Raw genomic sequence first — 17,447 nt, forward strand, 5'->3', positions numbered from 1 at the left:
TTTTGTTTTTTATGAATAAATTAGCTTGAGGCATTTTAGGTAAATTTGCATCGAAATTTGCATTTAAAGAGATTTTAATCTCTTCTTTGTGTATACATAACACAGAGCAAGGATTCTCAAGCATTTTTATAATGTGGACCACACTTCAGTAGTATTGCATGGACCACCTGCCCTCCCATTTCTTGTCGCAACAATCCATAGCAACTCTGGTAGGCTTATGTGCTAGCTGGCTCGAAGAAGCCATTGGGCAGCCTTAGACCTCCTCCCATAGAGAATTGCCCTGGTGCAAGGGGACCTCTCTGCCTCTTCCATGGCAGTGTAGGAGGCATTTTCAGGGCACACATGTGTGCCTGCAAAAAACAATAAAGCATGTTGAAAGAGGGGCTGAATTTAGGGCAGCCCAGAGGACTGCCTAGTGTACGCTGTGCTAGCTCCTGCAACTGCTCAGTGAAGGAGTATCAAACTGTCATCCCTCTGCTGGTGTCTGCCTGAATCAGGCTCTTGGACAAACAGTTGGGTGAAAGCTAGAATAGCTGGATGTAACAGGCTTTTCTGAGGACCATTGTGGCTACAAAAACCTCTTGCTGATGACTTTGTTGCTAAAAGTACTTGGCATCAGTTCAGTGATCAAAGCTTTATCAGTAGAGAGCTGTTTTGTTCACACCTTGTGTTTAGACATCTGCCAAAAATATACAAAGTTGGCTAAGCTGCTGGCATCAAAATCTGCTAAGCTGCCACTGTTTATAAAATAATAAAAAGGCACTCGGTGGCCTGAATAAAGAAACGTACCTTTTATATTGAAATGCCAGTGCTTGGTCATAAAATCCACAGTATCGAAAGTGCAAAATGTGTGGACCGAAGTATGAGTTTTTGAAAAAGCAGTTGAACTAGTTTGTAGTTAGTTCTTAGTAACTGTGTCCCAACTAGTGCATTTTTCTGGTTCCTGGTCTTTCCCCTCTAGTTTATGAGTTGGGTAGTGTGTCTCGTCTGTTGATGCAGATACCGTTTCTGAGGCTTCACATTCCTGTCCTTGCAATACATTCTCTGCCTCTAGTAGTATAAAAAAGGCAGCATTCAGCTCTTCTGCCTTTATTGCTTATTTTGAGAGAGTGACAAGTAAAAATCCTTTCTCATCCTTTAGGGGACAGAAATTTGGGGAGCTTTGTTTCTTAAATGGCCTCACCCACTGAGCTCATGCTCTCCTTTTCCTTTCTCCCATCATGGAGAAGACACAGAGCAAGCCAAAGTTCAGGAGACATAAAAGGGCGCTCTGCCACAATCGCTCCAGTCCATGGACTCTTATTTTGCTAGGGAAAGGATTCAGAGCGTGGATTTGTTAAGGCCTCAGCCTACCCTGCCCCACACGAGCCAAAGCTTTCTTAGAAACAACTTGAGTGGTTCAGTCCTTTTTGGTTCTTGTGACTAAGAAAACCAGACCTCCTTCATCTATCAAGGACATCAGTGAGGGAGAAGTATTTAAAAAAAATTCTCTGAATCCCCATTCCATTTCACCTGGAAAAGAAAAAGCTCAAGGATCATCCCAGATTCTTAAGTGGATAACTGAATCACTTGGCAAGGAATCGAGCATTCTTGGAGTCTCCTTACTGAGAGAGAGAGATCCTATGCTCTCTTAGGGATATTTCCCTTCACTTCCTTTCCACTTATATATTGGATGATGAAGAGATGCTGACTGTAACCCAAAATGGAGACCAGACAAGAAAAGGGGGTAGTCCTACTGAAATGATGACCTCTCCCACTCCTCACAAAAACAAAATAAATACTAAAAACTAAGGGGGGGGAAGCCAAGAATTGCACCAGATTGTCCTCTTTCCATAAGTTTTAATGCCACCATCAAGGAAGGAGCACTATCTGCTTCAGGATTTTGAAAACCCTGTGATGGAGAAGCAGGAACATTTCTTCCCCAGGCATGTTTGAATAAGAGTGGATTGATTTTGCTTTTTAATCAAAGTGACTTCAAATGACTTGTATTATGATTTAAGTAAGCAAGCAGGAAACTTTGACTTTTTAGTTACTGTATATACTCGATCATAAGCCCAGAAAAATTTTATGACCCATTCATAAGCCGACCCTATAATTCCGGAGTCAGCAAACTTTGGCTCCCAGGCCGTCGGAGGGCCGAGATGGTTTGTTTACCTCGAGCGTCCGCAAGCTTGGAGGTAAACCTAAGTAAACAAAGTGTCCCGGCGCATCAGCTGCTTACCCTGATAGGCTGGGACAGCAACTGGTGGGGAAATATTTTGGGAGGGGAGAAGCTGGGGGTCAGGGGAGTAACCCCCGTGACCACCCCCCACATGACCCCACCCCTAGCCCAGGACCCCCCCACTTTCCCCATTCCATTCCATTCCTTCCCACCTTATCTGGGAAGGGCCAGGGGAGGATGTTTCTGGCCTGGCTGGAGCTGCTCCGGTAGGCTGGGCAGCGTGGCTGCAGCCTGCTCCGGCAAGCCAGACCGGGCACTGCGGCTGCAGCATGTTCCAGTGGGCTGGGCCGGGCAGCACGGCTGCAACGTGCTCTGGCGGGCCGGGCGGCGCGGCCACAGCCTGCTCTGGGGGGCGGGGCAGAGCAGCACGGTTTCAGCCTGCCAGCCCCGGAGCTGCATTTGCTTCGTAGGCTGGGGGGAGAGCAGCGTGGCCAGAAGCGGAGAGACTCTGGCCCCGCCTCTTCCCTTCTGGCTCTGCTGGCTGTGCTGTCTCTCCTTGCTTCCTCTGTTGGGGGGGAGGGGCTGTGTCCCACCTCTCCCTCTCTATACCCATTCATAAGCCAACCCCCTTCTCTGGTGCTTCCCTTTTTTGCTAAAAAAAATTCGGCTTATGAATGAGTATATACGGAGAGGTTAATTTTCATTGATTGGTATAACTATTAAAATATCTTGACTTACAACTACTGAATATAGCCTTTACACTAAACTTGGTATTTCTTTTTGCTAACCAGGAAGATACACTATATTGATATGCATTTATTTAAGCAATTATATGCCTTAACTTGCATTTATTCAGATTCTTAATTTTTACATTTGTCTGAAATTACGTATTTATGTACAAGATTTTTTTTTTACATGTTATTTCTTTAAGCTGCATTTGGATGTAAACTGGAATTCAGTTAAAATGCACAAACAATTTTAATATGTTTTTTATTAGTTAAATAAAGCTAAATATGCAAGGTACATGTTTTGCATTTAAAACTAACTGATTTATTAAACAAAGGAAATATCTGTAGTTAGTGAAATTGAACTGATTCATTCTGGGTTACCATGTCCTTCAAGTTTTTAGAACTAGTAAACTTTATCCTCTCACACCTTGTTTTTATTCATAGTTTGGTAGAGGAAAACAAGCTTTTCTGCTTTTTCTATTCCCAATTCGCTTCTCAGCAAATGAACGAACTAGTTGATTAAACAGAAATAAAGAAAATATTCGCTTTTCACCTGCAGAAGAGGCTGATTCTGCGAAAAGATGGTTTAGCACTTCAGCAACGTCTGAAGCCACGTCTTAGCCAGTGATTTCCACCAATTCAGTGGTTGAATTTTCTTTTAAACTTGAGCAGCAGCAAATTATTTCAATAGTTTATGCCTTAATGTAAGTTGTTCTGATTTCAAATTTTATTCTAAATTTGTTTATTTTTAAAAAGAAAAATATTTTAAGTCTGATTTTTAAATTAAATATCCAATTTCTTATTTTTTTTTAAAAAATGCTCATGTGTGTGTGGTATATGGATTTGGTTTGAATCCATATGGAGAAAGGTGGTGCCTGCCACTGATATCCAACCTGAGAGAGAGAATGAGCAAGCTAAATCTAAGGATAAATATCTCCTTTGCAAAACTATAAAACAAGTTGCAATTCCCTTGCATTCCTCCTTTTGAAGAAGTCATTAGGGAGAAGTGGGAAACTCCTGACAAAGGAAAGAGGTTTAACTGTCAGGTGCTGAAATTCTAGAGCATCCTGGAACCTGTACTGTCATCATAGTCCCCAAGTCAATGCAGTAGTGGCAGAGATATGGTAACCTCTGCAAAAAGAAACCTTTGTGACCCATCCATTCAAATCAAAAACTCTGCAGACAGAAACATCCTAAAAACTGATGATTCTCAAGACCCATGATGAATTTAACTTACAGAAGCTAGGGAAGCTAGTGGTGTTTGTAACGGATGGCTTCTATGAGGCTGGCAGTAAGAACCGTGGAGCCAACTCTGTCTTAAGCCCTGGACAGCAGATAATTATCCAAAGCAAATCCTCTGTAATTTCAGGTTCACAGAATTCTGCTCTAGGACAAATCGGATAAGGTAGTGGCTGAGAGACAAATGAAAGTGCTCACTCAGGAAAATACAAGAAACTGCTGTAAAGATAGGAATGAAATGAGCTTCTAACTACAGAAAAAAATACTACTCTTATCCAGTGGGTAAGACCTTGATTCAGAATACTAAGGGGAAGTCCACATGCAGGAAGGGGGCCAACACTTTTTTTCCAGTCCAAATAATCAAAATGAGTTCAGCAGTGCCTGCCTCTGTTCAGAAATAGGCTGCTGGGGAGAAGGTTATCCCACTTCTGAAATGTATCTGGTTCTAATCAACTTCAGACAATTGGGTCTGGGAGCTAATGTGTGGCATAGTTATTTTCATAGAACCTCCTGCTCTTCTACATCTCTTCCAAACTTCAGGTCTCTAGTGGATCATATGTAGTATCAAGATTCCTTGGGGTAGCTCATCCTATCCAAACCAAAAGGCATATTTTTCTGTTGAGGTCTGTCCACAATGCTATGAATTCTTGTAACCCATCCATTTGAACTAATGGCATTTAATTCTCAGTTTTTAAATTTATTTTATTTATTTATTTTATTTTACAAGAAGACATCCTTCCTGGTCACAATAGTTTTGGCAAGAAGAGTCTCAAAAATCTCTGCTCTTAGAAGACACAAGCCTTAGAATACCATCCATGAGGACAAAGAAGTAGTTTGATCACAAAGTCATTTGTAACCAAGATTAAACTCACAAGAAATCATTCTTTCTTCTTCAAAACTGCAGTGCCAAAGGGAAAAGCATGGCACATGTCCACTTTGAGAGAGTCAGTAAAAAAATACTGTTGTAGAACCAATCAATTCAAGAAAACATCTCTCTATATTCATTTCCTTCCCGCTGGGCCTGAAAGCATCCACAGCTAGCATACCTAGGTAAATCAAATTAATCAGCTATCATTGAAGTATATCCAGTTATACATAAACTGATTTCAGAAGGGATCAGAGGCAACTCAATACATTTGTGACCTTCTGCGCAGGCAGACTGTCAGTTACCCAGAGAAAATCTGTGCATCTATCACCTAGTCATCAACTGACAATTTGATAAAGCACTACAGACTTGAACTGCATTCCTCTGCAGAAATATCTTTGGCATGAAGTTTCTCCAAGCAGTGATCCTAAAATAGAAGTATTACTAAATTTAGGGCTGTGGAATCGTCTTTTTAATTCATTCTTTCTTATGCCTTAATAAGTTTCCTTATGCTTACTACATCCCAGATGTCCGAGTGGACAAGAGATATGATCCAGAATGGAAACTGTAGTAACTTTATAGCTTCCCTTAAGGGACAAACAGCTCCTCTAGTTCACTTCATTCAATATGCCTCTGGGTATCTATATGATGACCTCCTTAGTAGATCAGATAGAATTGTTCTACACATTATTTCAACTATGGGGTGCCTAATGTGTACTATAGGCAGGGCTGCCTATTATAAAGCATAAAGTGTTGGGTAAACATAAGACCCTGTTTTCAGTTACTTATAACTTTGCTGAAGTTTAACCATGTGGGCTGAAATTTTCCATGCTGAGTGTCAGTCTCTGACATGATTGAGGTGTTTCCAATAAAAAGGCTTTGGGGAAAGCACATTGCTTTGCCCATGTTAAAAAGTTCTGGTGATCTTTTCTTTGAGAAGCTCTAATAACTTCATGCTTTGCAGCAGGGACTTGAGCTTTATATCAGGGATGTGCTGCTTTCTGTTGTTACTGTGAAAGGCCACCCATAGTGGGAGAGACTGGGGCTGAAAATATAAATAATTAAATAAATATAGGGAAGGGCAATATTTATACATAAAAAAATAGATCCTGAAGAGGCCATCCTATAGATACCAAGAACACTTCTCTTGGGTGGGGTGGGAAGTCAGTCCCAGAAAGGGTGCCACCAGCTTGTCAGTCTTCGATTTTTTTTTCATTTTTGGCTCATGTTTTTCCCATTCACATTTAATCTCATGGATCAAACTGATCTGTCTTTGTATGTGCAGGAAGAGATACAGTAGAACTTCACAACTCTGGTGTTCATATCTTTGGACTTACCAGTCAGTGTGGACACCATGTGGAATCTGAAGTAATCAATCAGGCAGCAGCGGAGACCACACCAAAAAAAAAAAACCCCCAGCAAATACTGTACTGCCTCAGGGCTTCAGCCACAGAAGGGTGGGGGTGCTGTAGCCGCAGGTTCGGGGGGTGGTGGACTCCGAGCGCGGGAGGGGGCTCAGGGCTCTTGGCCCACAGGCGCACCAGGGTTCAGGGCTTTAGACCCACGGGGAGTGCTGGGGCTTGAGGCTCCATTCCCGACTTCACCCCCATGAGGGGCTAAAGCCCCAACCCCCGGCACGTGCACTTCCCCCACTGAAACTGGGAATGGAGTCATGGGGAGCCCTGGCACCCCCCGCAGGGCAGAAGCTGGGAACGGAGCTGTGGGGCTGAAGCATGAGCCACCTTGCTCTCCGCAAGGCTGAAAGCAGGAGTGGAGCTGTGGGGCTGAAGTCCCGAGCCCCAGCGCTCCCCCCAGGTCTAAAGCCCTGAGCCCTCCAGAGCCCCCCACCCGGAGTCTTGGCACCTGGAGGGTCAGGAACGCCCCCCGTCTGAAGTCCGTAACGTCTTGTTCAGAGTTACGGAACATTTGAGTTACAAACAACATCCATTCTCACGATGTCCGTAACTCTGAGGTCCTACTGTATTTTCAACAAGGGGGAAAAGTCAGTCCAAGAAAGGAAATACATTTTCTGTGAGTTGTCTTAGTGGTGTTCAGTGCTTGTTGAATCAAATCTTGCACTACAAAAATAGTTTGACATGATGATAGTTTCATGATTGAGATTATCCTGGTACAAGTGACTTCAAATGTCAGAATTTCTCAGTGTAATGATCTAAGGAATCGCTGTTGAATCACGTCTGCAGATAGTTTCTTTAGTTAGGGGAAGCTGGTAATATGACCTTTTAAATGTCTTTTGAGTATAGAAGACTATATATTCTTTATTTAAATAGTTTGGAGGTTGCAGGATAGGCAGATTCCTTTAGGGGACACTAAATGTTTATTCAGAAACTGATTTAGTTTCATTTAGCTCAATGACCTGAAAAGGCCTTAATCAGCTTAGAACTTCAGCAGTTATTTCATTTAAAGACTGCTTCAGCAAAATATTGTGGAAAAGTATCACTGTACCCTTTACCAGATATATAAAAACACTTTTATAGTTGCAAACTTGCAGACAAAGCAGTAGCTCAGAGAGGCTTATAGTCATCACTGCTCCATTTGAGATGTGTTTTTTTTTTTTTTTTTTTTTTTTTTCTTGGCTGACTCATTTTCATCATATCCAAACCCTCTAATTTCTGAAGGTCTGCTACTGAGGAAAGTGCATAAACTCTTACTGTCCCGTCCCCCCCAAAAGGAACACCCATTGTATCATTCAGACATCCTTTTTCCTACTGTAACCTTGAAGTTTAAGATTTTCTTTACAACAGCAGGAAAATCCTTTTTGCAAAATTACTTAAATGGAAATGTGCATGTGTTTATATTCAAGAAAAAAGCCAAATATATTTGTATTACAGTAACTGCATCTGAAAATCTTTTGATTTTTCTTAAACACTGAGGACAATTGAAATGCAAAAAGCAAAACTAAACTCTCCAAAAGCAGTTAGGTAGGAGACAATATGCAGAAGTCCATGGTTTTTTTTTTTTTTTTTTTTTTTTTTTTTTTTTTTTTTTTTTTTAGGAAAGATGACTTGTTTTCAGTTGAATGTGCTACGAGAGTAAAGCATACTGCATAAATATCTGTGAAGTCTGATGTTTGTATTACTGTGTTTGTTTGCAAGTCCCATGCAGATTCCATTAATAGTTTGTCACATTAATACTTCACATATAGATTAATATTTTTCATATTTTGAAACCTGTTACTACAGATCTGCATCAAATAGCAATTGGTAATGACTTTTTTTTTTTAAAGGGAAATGTGTACAATATTGCAGCAAGTTGGCCACTTGAGATTGGAAGAGTTCTTTCGGGCTGCCAGCAATAAATTACCTGACAAGCAACAAAAATACAGAATATAGTATAAATTCATAGAATTAAGTAGCAAATATCTGCTTGTTACCATTTCATTAATTTATTGCTCTAATGTCAAGTTATATCAATATTTCTTCATTCCTAACACGGAATTTAATGAATTGGACTAAAGGAAATTCAGGAAGAACTGGAATTCAAACAGCTGCTGTACGTTTCAAACACACAGGCTCTGTGCCTGCAAATAGTTATGCATGCTCTTACTAATTAAGTAAATAGACCATTGAAGCCAGTGGGACTACTTACTTGTTTCCAGCTAAGCACATGCATAAACTTGAATGGTTGGGACCTCATTGTGATAGGCAGAAGGCTTACTTTTTAAGAGTAGATCGTTTAAAGAACTGTTTCCCCCCCAAATTCCTGAATTTCCTCTCCTGTTTCCACTACGTAGCACTATTGGGGTCTACCCTTCACCCCAGATATGACTGCATTTCAGTGATGCTCTGTGTATTATATGTGAAGTACTTTGGGATGTCTAGGAATGAAAGTCCCAATAAAAATGTAAACAATATCTACGCGAATAAGTGCAGCTTTGCTCTAAACCACTAGATTGCAAGCACTTACAAACAAAACTTCTCTCTCCAACAAAAACTAAATGCAGAAAATTCCAGATTTAAAGGGCAGTTCTATTTTTTAAAAATGACTAAAAAGGGAACAGTGAGATTGAATATTTATGGCCCTCCAATGAACTCATGTTCAAATTTGCACATCTTCTAAGTAAAAACGTTTGTGTAGATATGAGCCCTGCAAACTTGTGCAGCAGCTCAGATTGTGTTGTCTAATTTGCACGTTGTAACTATAGTTAATGATTGTGAAACTGGAACTTATTTAACAATTCTGTTGATTATGAATAACCTAGAAAAGAATTAAGCTCAAGTGTCTCACAGATGATTGAGACTGCCAGGATTTATAAAAACATAAACGGTAAAATCTGTTTTTGTCTCAAGGTGCACAGAGAGCAGAAATATCAAGTAAGGCAATGCCAGGTATTTCTGACCAGAACCTCCTTTTTAAGACCTGTTCATATATTTTTGTTGTAATCCTCTCAGCTCAACTTCACGTTCATCCTAATGATATGCTATCACAACCTATGTGTGACCATTGAAGTTCCAATTCTGATTTCAGATACTGTGATATTAGACTTACCTGGTAAGAGAATATTCAGAAAGATGGGTCCATCAGTACACCGGGGGGCGACGGGGGGGAAGGGTGTAGAGAAGAGGTCATTAAACAAACTGAATTGCTGTTTCAAACTTTACTTGACGTTTTCCTGACCTCTCAAAGGAATACATTTTACAAAATGTGGAATTTTTTCTATTGTGCAGAAAACAGGAATTTTTCGGGCTCTTTTAGGGAAAATATGTGCTCTATCACTAAAATTAGCTTCACAAACTCAAAAACCTTCATGGACTGAAGTTTCCTAGTATTTTAAATTCTTATCTCTTTCAAAATGATTGATCACTTTTTCCCTTTGTACAACAAGCCAGCAAGTTCTGGCAAGCCCAGGAGATTTAGAATAAGTGACTCTGAGATTTACTATTAACCAAGCCATAGCACCACTGCATATCCCTTTCACAGCAACAAAATGCCAATAAAACCAGTCTTGAAACGAAGTATGATCTACTATTCTAGACAAGAGTCACGCCGCTTGAAAAGACCCATAATATTATAGCAGACCCCTACACTTCTCTGTAATCAAGAGTCAAGGCAACAAAAAGGAAGCCATATGTACAACTCAAATTCCACTCCGTCTAATTATTAGAACAAAATCTCATTTTACCCCACTATCCTTTTTAGTCAGTCAGTAAAACCAATATGGCCAGTTTTCATGGCCAGTGGCCTGGATGCCAGCAAGAAGGGGGGAAGGACACAGAGCACACGAGAGAGCAGCTCCCTGTTCTCAGTTCCTGTGTTCAATCCCACTTTACCCTGAACAGCCATTACATGCAAAGTCCAGCTTAGGCCCTGTAGGCCTGAGGTGCAGCATTCTCAGTTACTCTGAGGATAGCACATGTGCAGTCTGCTCAGCACTACAAGCAGTGAGAGGCTTGAGCATGCTTACTTAGGGCAGAATCTTCTAACATTTTAGCTGCTAAAAGTGAAATAAGTCTACTGAGCATGTGTGAATAGCAATTATTCAAAGGCTTATAACTTGACCAAATTTGGACAGATTCTCAATGGCGCAGCAAAAGGCACATCCCTGACAGGACCAGTACCAGGCACCAGCCCAGCAAGCAGCTGCTTGGGGTGGCCAACGGAGAGGGGCGGCAAGTCCAGCTCTTCGGCGGTAATTCGGCGGCGGGTCCTTCACTTGCTCTCGGAGCAAAGGACCAGCCACCGAATTGCCGCCGAAGACTGCTTGGGGCGGCAAAAACCCTGGAGCCGGCCCTGATCCCTGATACAAAGGTCACCCTTTCCAAATTTCAAGTCTTTGCTCAAACGATGGGGGGAGGTAAAGCTTTCCAAAGAAGACGCTGCCAACATTTTTTTTTAATACTGAAAAACAACAGCCTGGTTCTCAAAAAATGGCTGACCCACTTTGACTTAAGTTAAAAAAAAAAAAAAAAAAAAAAAAAAGGATTTTTTTTTTTTTTTTTTGATGGGTTGACCCTGTTGGGATCTGAATTTCATGTTCCAGGGAAGCTGGTTACTTTCATCCTGTGATTTAGACCATTAAGCCATTCCTTTCATTTGTCAATTTGTCTAAATAAATTGATGGTTTCAAATAAAAGATTTCCAAGTTCCAAATGGACAGTTTTTTTATTTCTATAAAAATTGAAACACAGAGACAGCAGTTATCCCTGTACAGAGCTATACTTATTATGTATATTAAAATGCATCTTCTAGTAGCATTTAATAGAAATAATTGACAGTGTGTGATTATTTAGTTAATAGGGAGGTGGCTTCATGATTTTTTTTTTTTATCTATCCATAGTACAGGTAGCTCTCCAGAGTTCATACTTTTCACTGCTGCCTCTGCTTGTCTGGGTTGTTAAGAAGGCTGATAATTTATATCTCCCCTTATGTGTATGAAAAACAGGAAATATTCCAATTCCTGTTTTCTGACAGGATTGCTTGGTGTTCCTCCCTTGTCACAGGTATGAGATGCATGGTGGCTATTAGTTTTGCTCTCTCCATTTTGATCTTTGATCCTAGTTTTCTCCTGTTCTCTTTTTCTCTCACCATTTCATTGTCAGGCTGAAGAAATGCTGTGAGTAATTAAACATTTTATTCCAGTAAACACTGTCTTATGACTTTGTTTAGGAATTGAATCTTTAGATTGAGCATGGTGCTTTAGTTGTAGTTAATGAAAATCTACCCTCATGCAACTATTGTTTGAAAATATGTTTTTGCTTATGTTGATAGGGTAATAAGTTTTGTAAAATGAAACGAAGAAAAGTAACTGTTAAACTTGCTCAGTTGTCACATTTCATTACTGCATGCATTTCATCTACAAATATACAAGAGCTATTGACTTTTATGTGAGCTGACATAAATAATGAGATAAAGCAAATTTTTATATTCATCGAGGCATTAAAATGTAACAGGCAAATTATTTGGGTTGCTACAGTTAGCTAAATCAGCTGTCATGACACTTCCTTCATGCACAATGGATTCTTAAAAATAAAGCATTAATTCAGTGCCTCTGCCACAGTATCTGATGGCTTATCAGCTGGAGGAATAGTTGGTTATTGTATACATACTAATACAGCCAGAATTATATGCTATTTGTAATTGAATGTTTTGGAATAAAAGTAAAATGAAAAAAGTCGTGTGCACAATTAGTATAATAACTCATGCAAAACAAGTCTAATCACCACCACTCATTACATAGTTCTGTAAACGCTTTACAAAAACACTTTGTCCTTTTCTCTTAGCTTTGCCGCTTCATTACCTTCTCCATGTATAATACATTTTCCGTTACCGCTGCTCTGTTCAAGAATTTTTTCTTGATATATCCATATGTATGTTCCTATTCATTTTGTCTCTCAACAGACATAATACTAAAATACACTTGTGTTTATCTTCTCCAATACTTTTTTATACATTTTAGCCCCATCAAAATTGTATCTCCTTTTATATAACAGAATTCATTATTTTCTGCGTATTTTGAAGTTTATCGAGAGAGATTTTGATTTTTATCGAGAAAACTTGAAAGCTTAAAATTTTTAAATGATTTTGTTATAATTAAATATTTTTAATGTAACAATGAAATTATTCAAATTCTTTTTTTTCCATGCTAAAACTTATTTCAAATAAACATGCTTTTTACAATCTAGTGATACTTTTTATGTTTAACTTCATATTTAACTCACTTGAAATGCAGCACAAAGCAGTCTGTCATTTTTACTTTTCTTTAGTAAACTTTTCCCCAAAGATAACACATGCCATTATATATGCAACTAAATATATTTCCTTCTGGTCAGAATACATATTCTTCTTCTCTTAAAACATGAAAATGTGTACGTATATATATAAAATAGTAGCCAGCTAAAAAGGGAAGCTACACTGTATTATGATGTGCAATCAAGGCTTGCTTTAACTGTTTTTTTGTTCTGTATTTTCTGACACATCCGGCTTAATAAGGACCATAGGAATTGCCTTACCAGATAAGACAGACCAGAGGTCTTTCTAGTCAGTTATTCTGTCTCAATCAGAGACTAGTACACAAATTAGGGAAATGCAACCTAGATGGAGCTACTATAAGGTGGGTGCATAACTGGTTGGAAAACCATTCCCAGAGAATAGTTATCAGTGGTTCACAGTCATGCTGGAAGGGCATAACGAGTGGGAGCCCGCAGGGATCAGTTCTGGTCAATATCTTCATCAATGATTTAGATAATGGTATAGAGAGTACACTTATAAAATTTGCAGACGATACTAAGGTGGGAGGGGTTGCAAGTGCTTTAGAGGATAGAATTATAATTCAAAATGATCTGGACAAACTGGAGAAATGTCTGAAGTAAATAGGATGAAATTCAATAATGACAAATGCAAGTATCAGGGGGTAGCTGTGTTAGTCTGTATCCACAAAAACATTGAGTCCGGTGGCACCTTAAAGAGTAACAGATTTATTTGTGCGTAAGCTTTTGTGGGTTAAAAAACCCACCACTTCAGATGCATGGAGTGAAAATTACAGATACAGGCATAAATATATATTGGTACATGAAGAGAAGTGAGTTACCTTACAAGTGGAGAACCAATGTTGAAGGCCAATTTAGTCAGGGTGGATGTTGTCCACTCCCAATACTTGATGAGGAAGTGTCAGTTAAAATGTTTACATATAAAACGACGGGGTCTAAATTAGCTGTTACCACTGGATAGTTCTCTGAAAACATCCACTCAATTTGCAGTGGCAGTCAAAAAAGCGAACAGAATGCTGGGAATAATTAAGAAGGGGTTAGAAAATAGGACGGAAAATATCATGTTGCCTCTCTATAAATCCATGGTACACCCACATCTTGAATACTGTGTGCAGATGTGGTCGCCCCATCTCAAAAAAGATATATTGGAATTGGAAAAGGTTCAGAAGAGGGCCAAAAAAAATGATTAGGGGTATGGCACAGCTTCCGTATGAGGAGAGATTAATAAGACTGGGACTCTTCAGCTTGGAAAAGGCTAAGGGGAGATTTGATTGAGGTCTATAAAATCATGACTGCTGTAGAGAAAGTAGATAAGGAAATGTTGTTTACTACTTCTCATAACACCAAATGAAATTAATAGACAGCAGGTTTAAAACAAGTAAAAGGAAGCATTTCTTCACACAATGCACAGTCAACCTGTGGAACTCCTTGCCGGAGGATGTTGTGAAGGCCAAGACCATAACAGGGTTCAAAAAAGAACTAGATAAATTCATGAAGGATAGGTCCATCAGTGGCTATTAGCCAGGATGGCAGGAATGGTGTCCCTAGCCTCTGATTGCAGAAGATGGGAATGAGCGACAAGGGAAGGATCTGTTCATTCCCTCTGGAGCACCTGGCACTGGCCACTGTCGGAAGACTGGATACTGGGCTAGATGGACCTTTGGTCTGACCCAGTAGGGCCATTCTTATGTTCTTATTCTTATGTCAATACCAAGAGAGGGAAAATTGCTTTTGTAATGAGCCAGCCACTCCCAGTCCCTATTCAAGCCCAAATTGATGGTGTTAAGTTTGCAAATGAATTGTAGCTCAGCAGTTTTGCCTAGAAGTCTGATTCTGAATTTTTTTTGATGAAGAATGGCTACTTTTAAATCTGTTGTTGAGTGTCCAGGGAGATTGAAGTGTTCTCCTACTGGCTTTTGTATGTTACCATTCCTGATGTCTGATTTATGTCCATTTATTCTTTTACGTAGAGACTGTCCGGTTTGGCCAATGTACATGGCAGAGGGGCATTGCTGGCACATGATGGTATATATCGAATTAGTAGATGTGCAGGTGAATGAGCCCCTGATGGCGTGGTTGGGTCCTATGATGGTGTTGCTAGAGCAGATTTGGGGACAGAGAAGGCAACAGGGTTTGTTACAGGGATTGGTTCCTAGGTTAGTGTTTCTGTGGTGTGGTGTGTAGTTGCTTGTGAGTATTTGCTTCAGGTTGGGGGGGGGGGTGTCTGTAAGCAAGGACTGGCCTGCCTCCCAAGGCCAGTGAGAGTGGAGGGATCGTTTTCCAGGATAGGTTGTAGATTGTTGATGATGTGTTGGAGAGGTTTTAGCTGGGAGCTGTACATGATGGCCAGTGGTGTTCTGTTATTTTCCTTGTTGGGTTTGTCCTGTAGTAGGTGACTTCTGGGTACCCGTCTCAATCTGTTTCCTCACTTCCCCGGGTGGGTATTGTAGTCTTAAGAACGCTTGATAGAGATCTTGTAGGTGTTTGCCTCTGTCTGAGGGATTGGAGCAAATGCGGTTGTATCTTAGGGCTTGGCTGTAGAGAGTGGATTGTGTGATGTGTCCTGGATAGAAGCTGGAGGCATGTAGGTAAGTATAGCGGTCAGTAGGTTTCCGGTACAGGGTGGTGTTTATGTGACCATCACTTATTTGCACTGTAGTGTCCAGGAAGTGGATCTCTTGTGTGGACTGGTCCAGGCTGAGGTTGATGGTGGGGTGGACAAATGCAAAGTATTCCACTTCGGAAGGAACAATTATTTGCACACATACAAAATGGGAAACGACTGCCTAGGAAGGAGTACTGCGGAAGGGGATCTGGGGTTCATAGTGGACGATAAGCTAAATATGAGTCAGCAGGGTAACACTGTTGCCAAAAAAGCGAACGTAATTCTGGGATGTATTAGCAGGAGTGTTGTAAGTAAGACACAGGAAGTAATTCTAACACCCTACTTCGTGCTGATTAGGCCTCAGCTGGAGTATTGTGTCCAGTTGGGGCGCCACGTTTCAGGAAAGATGTGGACAAATTGGAGAAAGTCCAGAGAAGAGCAACAAAAATGATTAAAGGTCTAGAAAAAATGACCTATGAGGGAAGATAGAAAAAAATGGGTTTGTTTAGTCTGGAAAAGAGAAGACTGAGAGGGGACATAAGAGTTTTCAAGTACATAAAAGGTTGTTACAAAAAGGATGGAGGAAAATTATTGTTCTTAACCTCTGAGAATAGGACAAGAGGCAATGGGCTTAAATTGCAGCAAAGGCGGTTTAGGTTGGACATTAGTAGAAAAACTTCCTAACTGTCAGGGTGGTTAAGCGCTAGAATAAATTGCCTAAAGAGGTTGTGGAATCTCCATCCTTGGAGATTTTTAACAGCAGGTTAGACAAACACTTGTCAGGGATGGTCCATATAATAATTAGTCCTGCCATGAGTGCAGAGGACAGGATTAGATGACCTCTCGAGGTCCCTTCCAGCCCTATGATTCAGAAAAGGTTGCGAAAGTCCTCTTCGGTGAACAGTTAGGGAAAACCTGTCTATAGGGAAGATCATCTAACGTCAGGCAGTTAATGCTGTCCTGAAGTGTCTGAATGTTTCTCCTAAATTTTTCATCTTACCTAACTATGGATGTTCTGATTTGAGACATTTATATCAATCAATTATATTGACCTGGTGCAAGTATGGCTGAGGCAAATGGTTACTTCCTTTATAATCCCTTATGAGAATGAGCCTAGGAGAATGTGCTTACCAAAGCTGTATGCAGTGGGGTCCTTGTTTGGCAGGTTGGAAGAAAAGGGGTTGTTATTGGTACCAGCAGAGGAGGAAGGGGAAAAGCTTACCCAGAAGCAGGTAGGAGCAGGAAGCGGCTGACCCAGGTGATTATTGTGGGGCAGGGAAGGTCCACTGTCCTTCCAGCTGACTGGAAGTTGGGGCATTTATACCCTGATTAGTCCCAGAGAAGCTATCTTTTACCTGGATCAGGCTGGCAGCACCCACAGCGCCGACCCATAAAATCTGAATAAAAAACCTGGGTTCCTTCATGACCCACAGTGGGTATTATACTACTTGCCCCTTTTTCCTCAGGGACTGGAGGGAAAAAAAATTTCCCCCACTGCAGATTGGCCAAGGGGTGAGTTTTTCACTTTCCCCACTGCGGGTTTGGGGTGGGGGAAGGGGGTTTAGAGTGTAGTGTCATTATGGAAGGGACTTGGTAATTGGATAAAGTAGATTGGAAAATGATTTAAAGGAAAACATCCCTAAGGGAGATGAGGAAGTGGAGTTTTGGGGGTCCTAAGTCTGGTACAAGGGGGAGCCAGCCCCCCTCTTTTTCTAGCCCCCTTAACTCTCTTACGAGAGTCCCAGCAATGCAGTAGCTGGACTTGGTTGAGGATTATGTGGAAATGATTAAGGAAGCAATGATGACCTGCACTGTACAATAGATATTTTAAGTGAATAAAGTTGCCACCCAATTAAACCACATCCAGTGCCTCCTGTCGTTCTTCAGTATGGCTGAACAATGAGGATATTACTGTGGGAAAGAGATGGGTTTAGCTCTGAATATGGCAAGGTTATTTGTAGTTCCTGTTTTGTTTTGTTTTTTCTGACAGTTGGTTGCCCCTAGTGCTCTAAGTCATGCAACATTACAAAATTACAGATAACTAACAGATAGACAGAAACATTAATTTAGTTAAATAAGCAGTGGACCAAATTCCGTCCTTACCCCTGCCTTCATGTATTACTGT

The 17,447-nt window shown here is 40.6% G+C and overlaps 1 protein-coding gene across 3 annotated transcripts in view; it reads left to right on the top strand.

Annotated features, from left to right (window-relative positions):
* The window catches only part of CDC14A (cell division cycle 14A), a 137,022-nt gene that overhangs the window by 52,857 nt on the left and 66,718 nt on the right, over positions 1–17,447 (top strand). The window lies entirely within an intron of this gene.

Source organism: Trachemys scripta, chromosome 8 (genome assembly GCF_013100865.1).
Source record: "Trachemys scripta elegans isolate TJP31775 chromosome 8, CAS_Tse_1.0, whole genome shotgun sequence".
Classification (NCBI taxonomy): Eukaryota; Metazoa; Chordata; order Testudines; family Emydidae; genus Trachemys; species Trachemys scripta.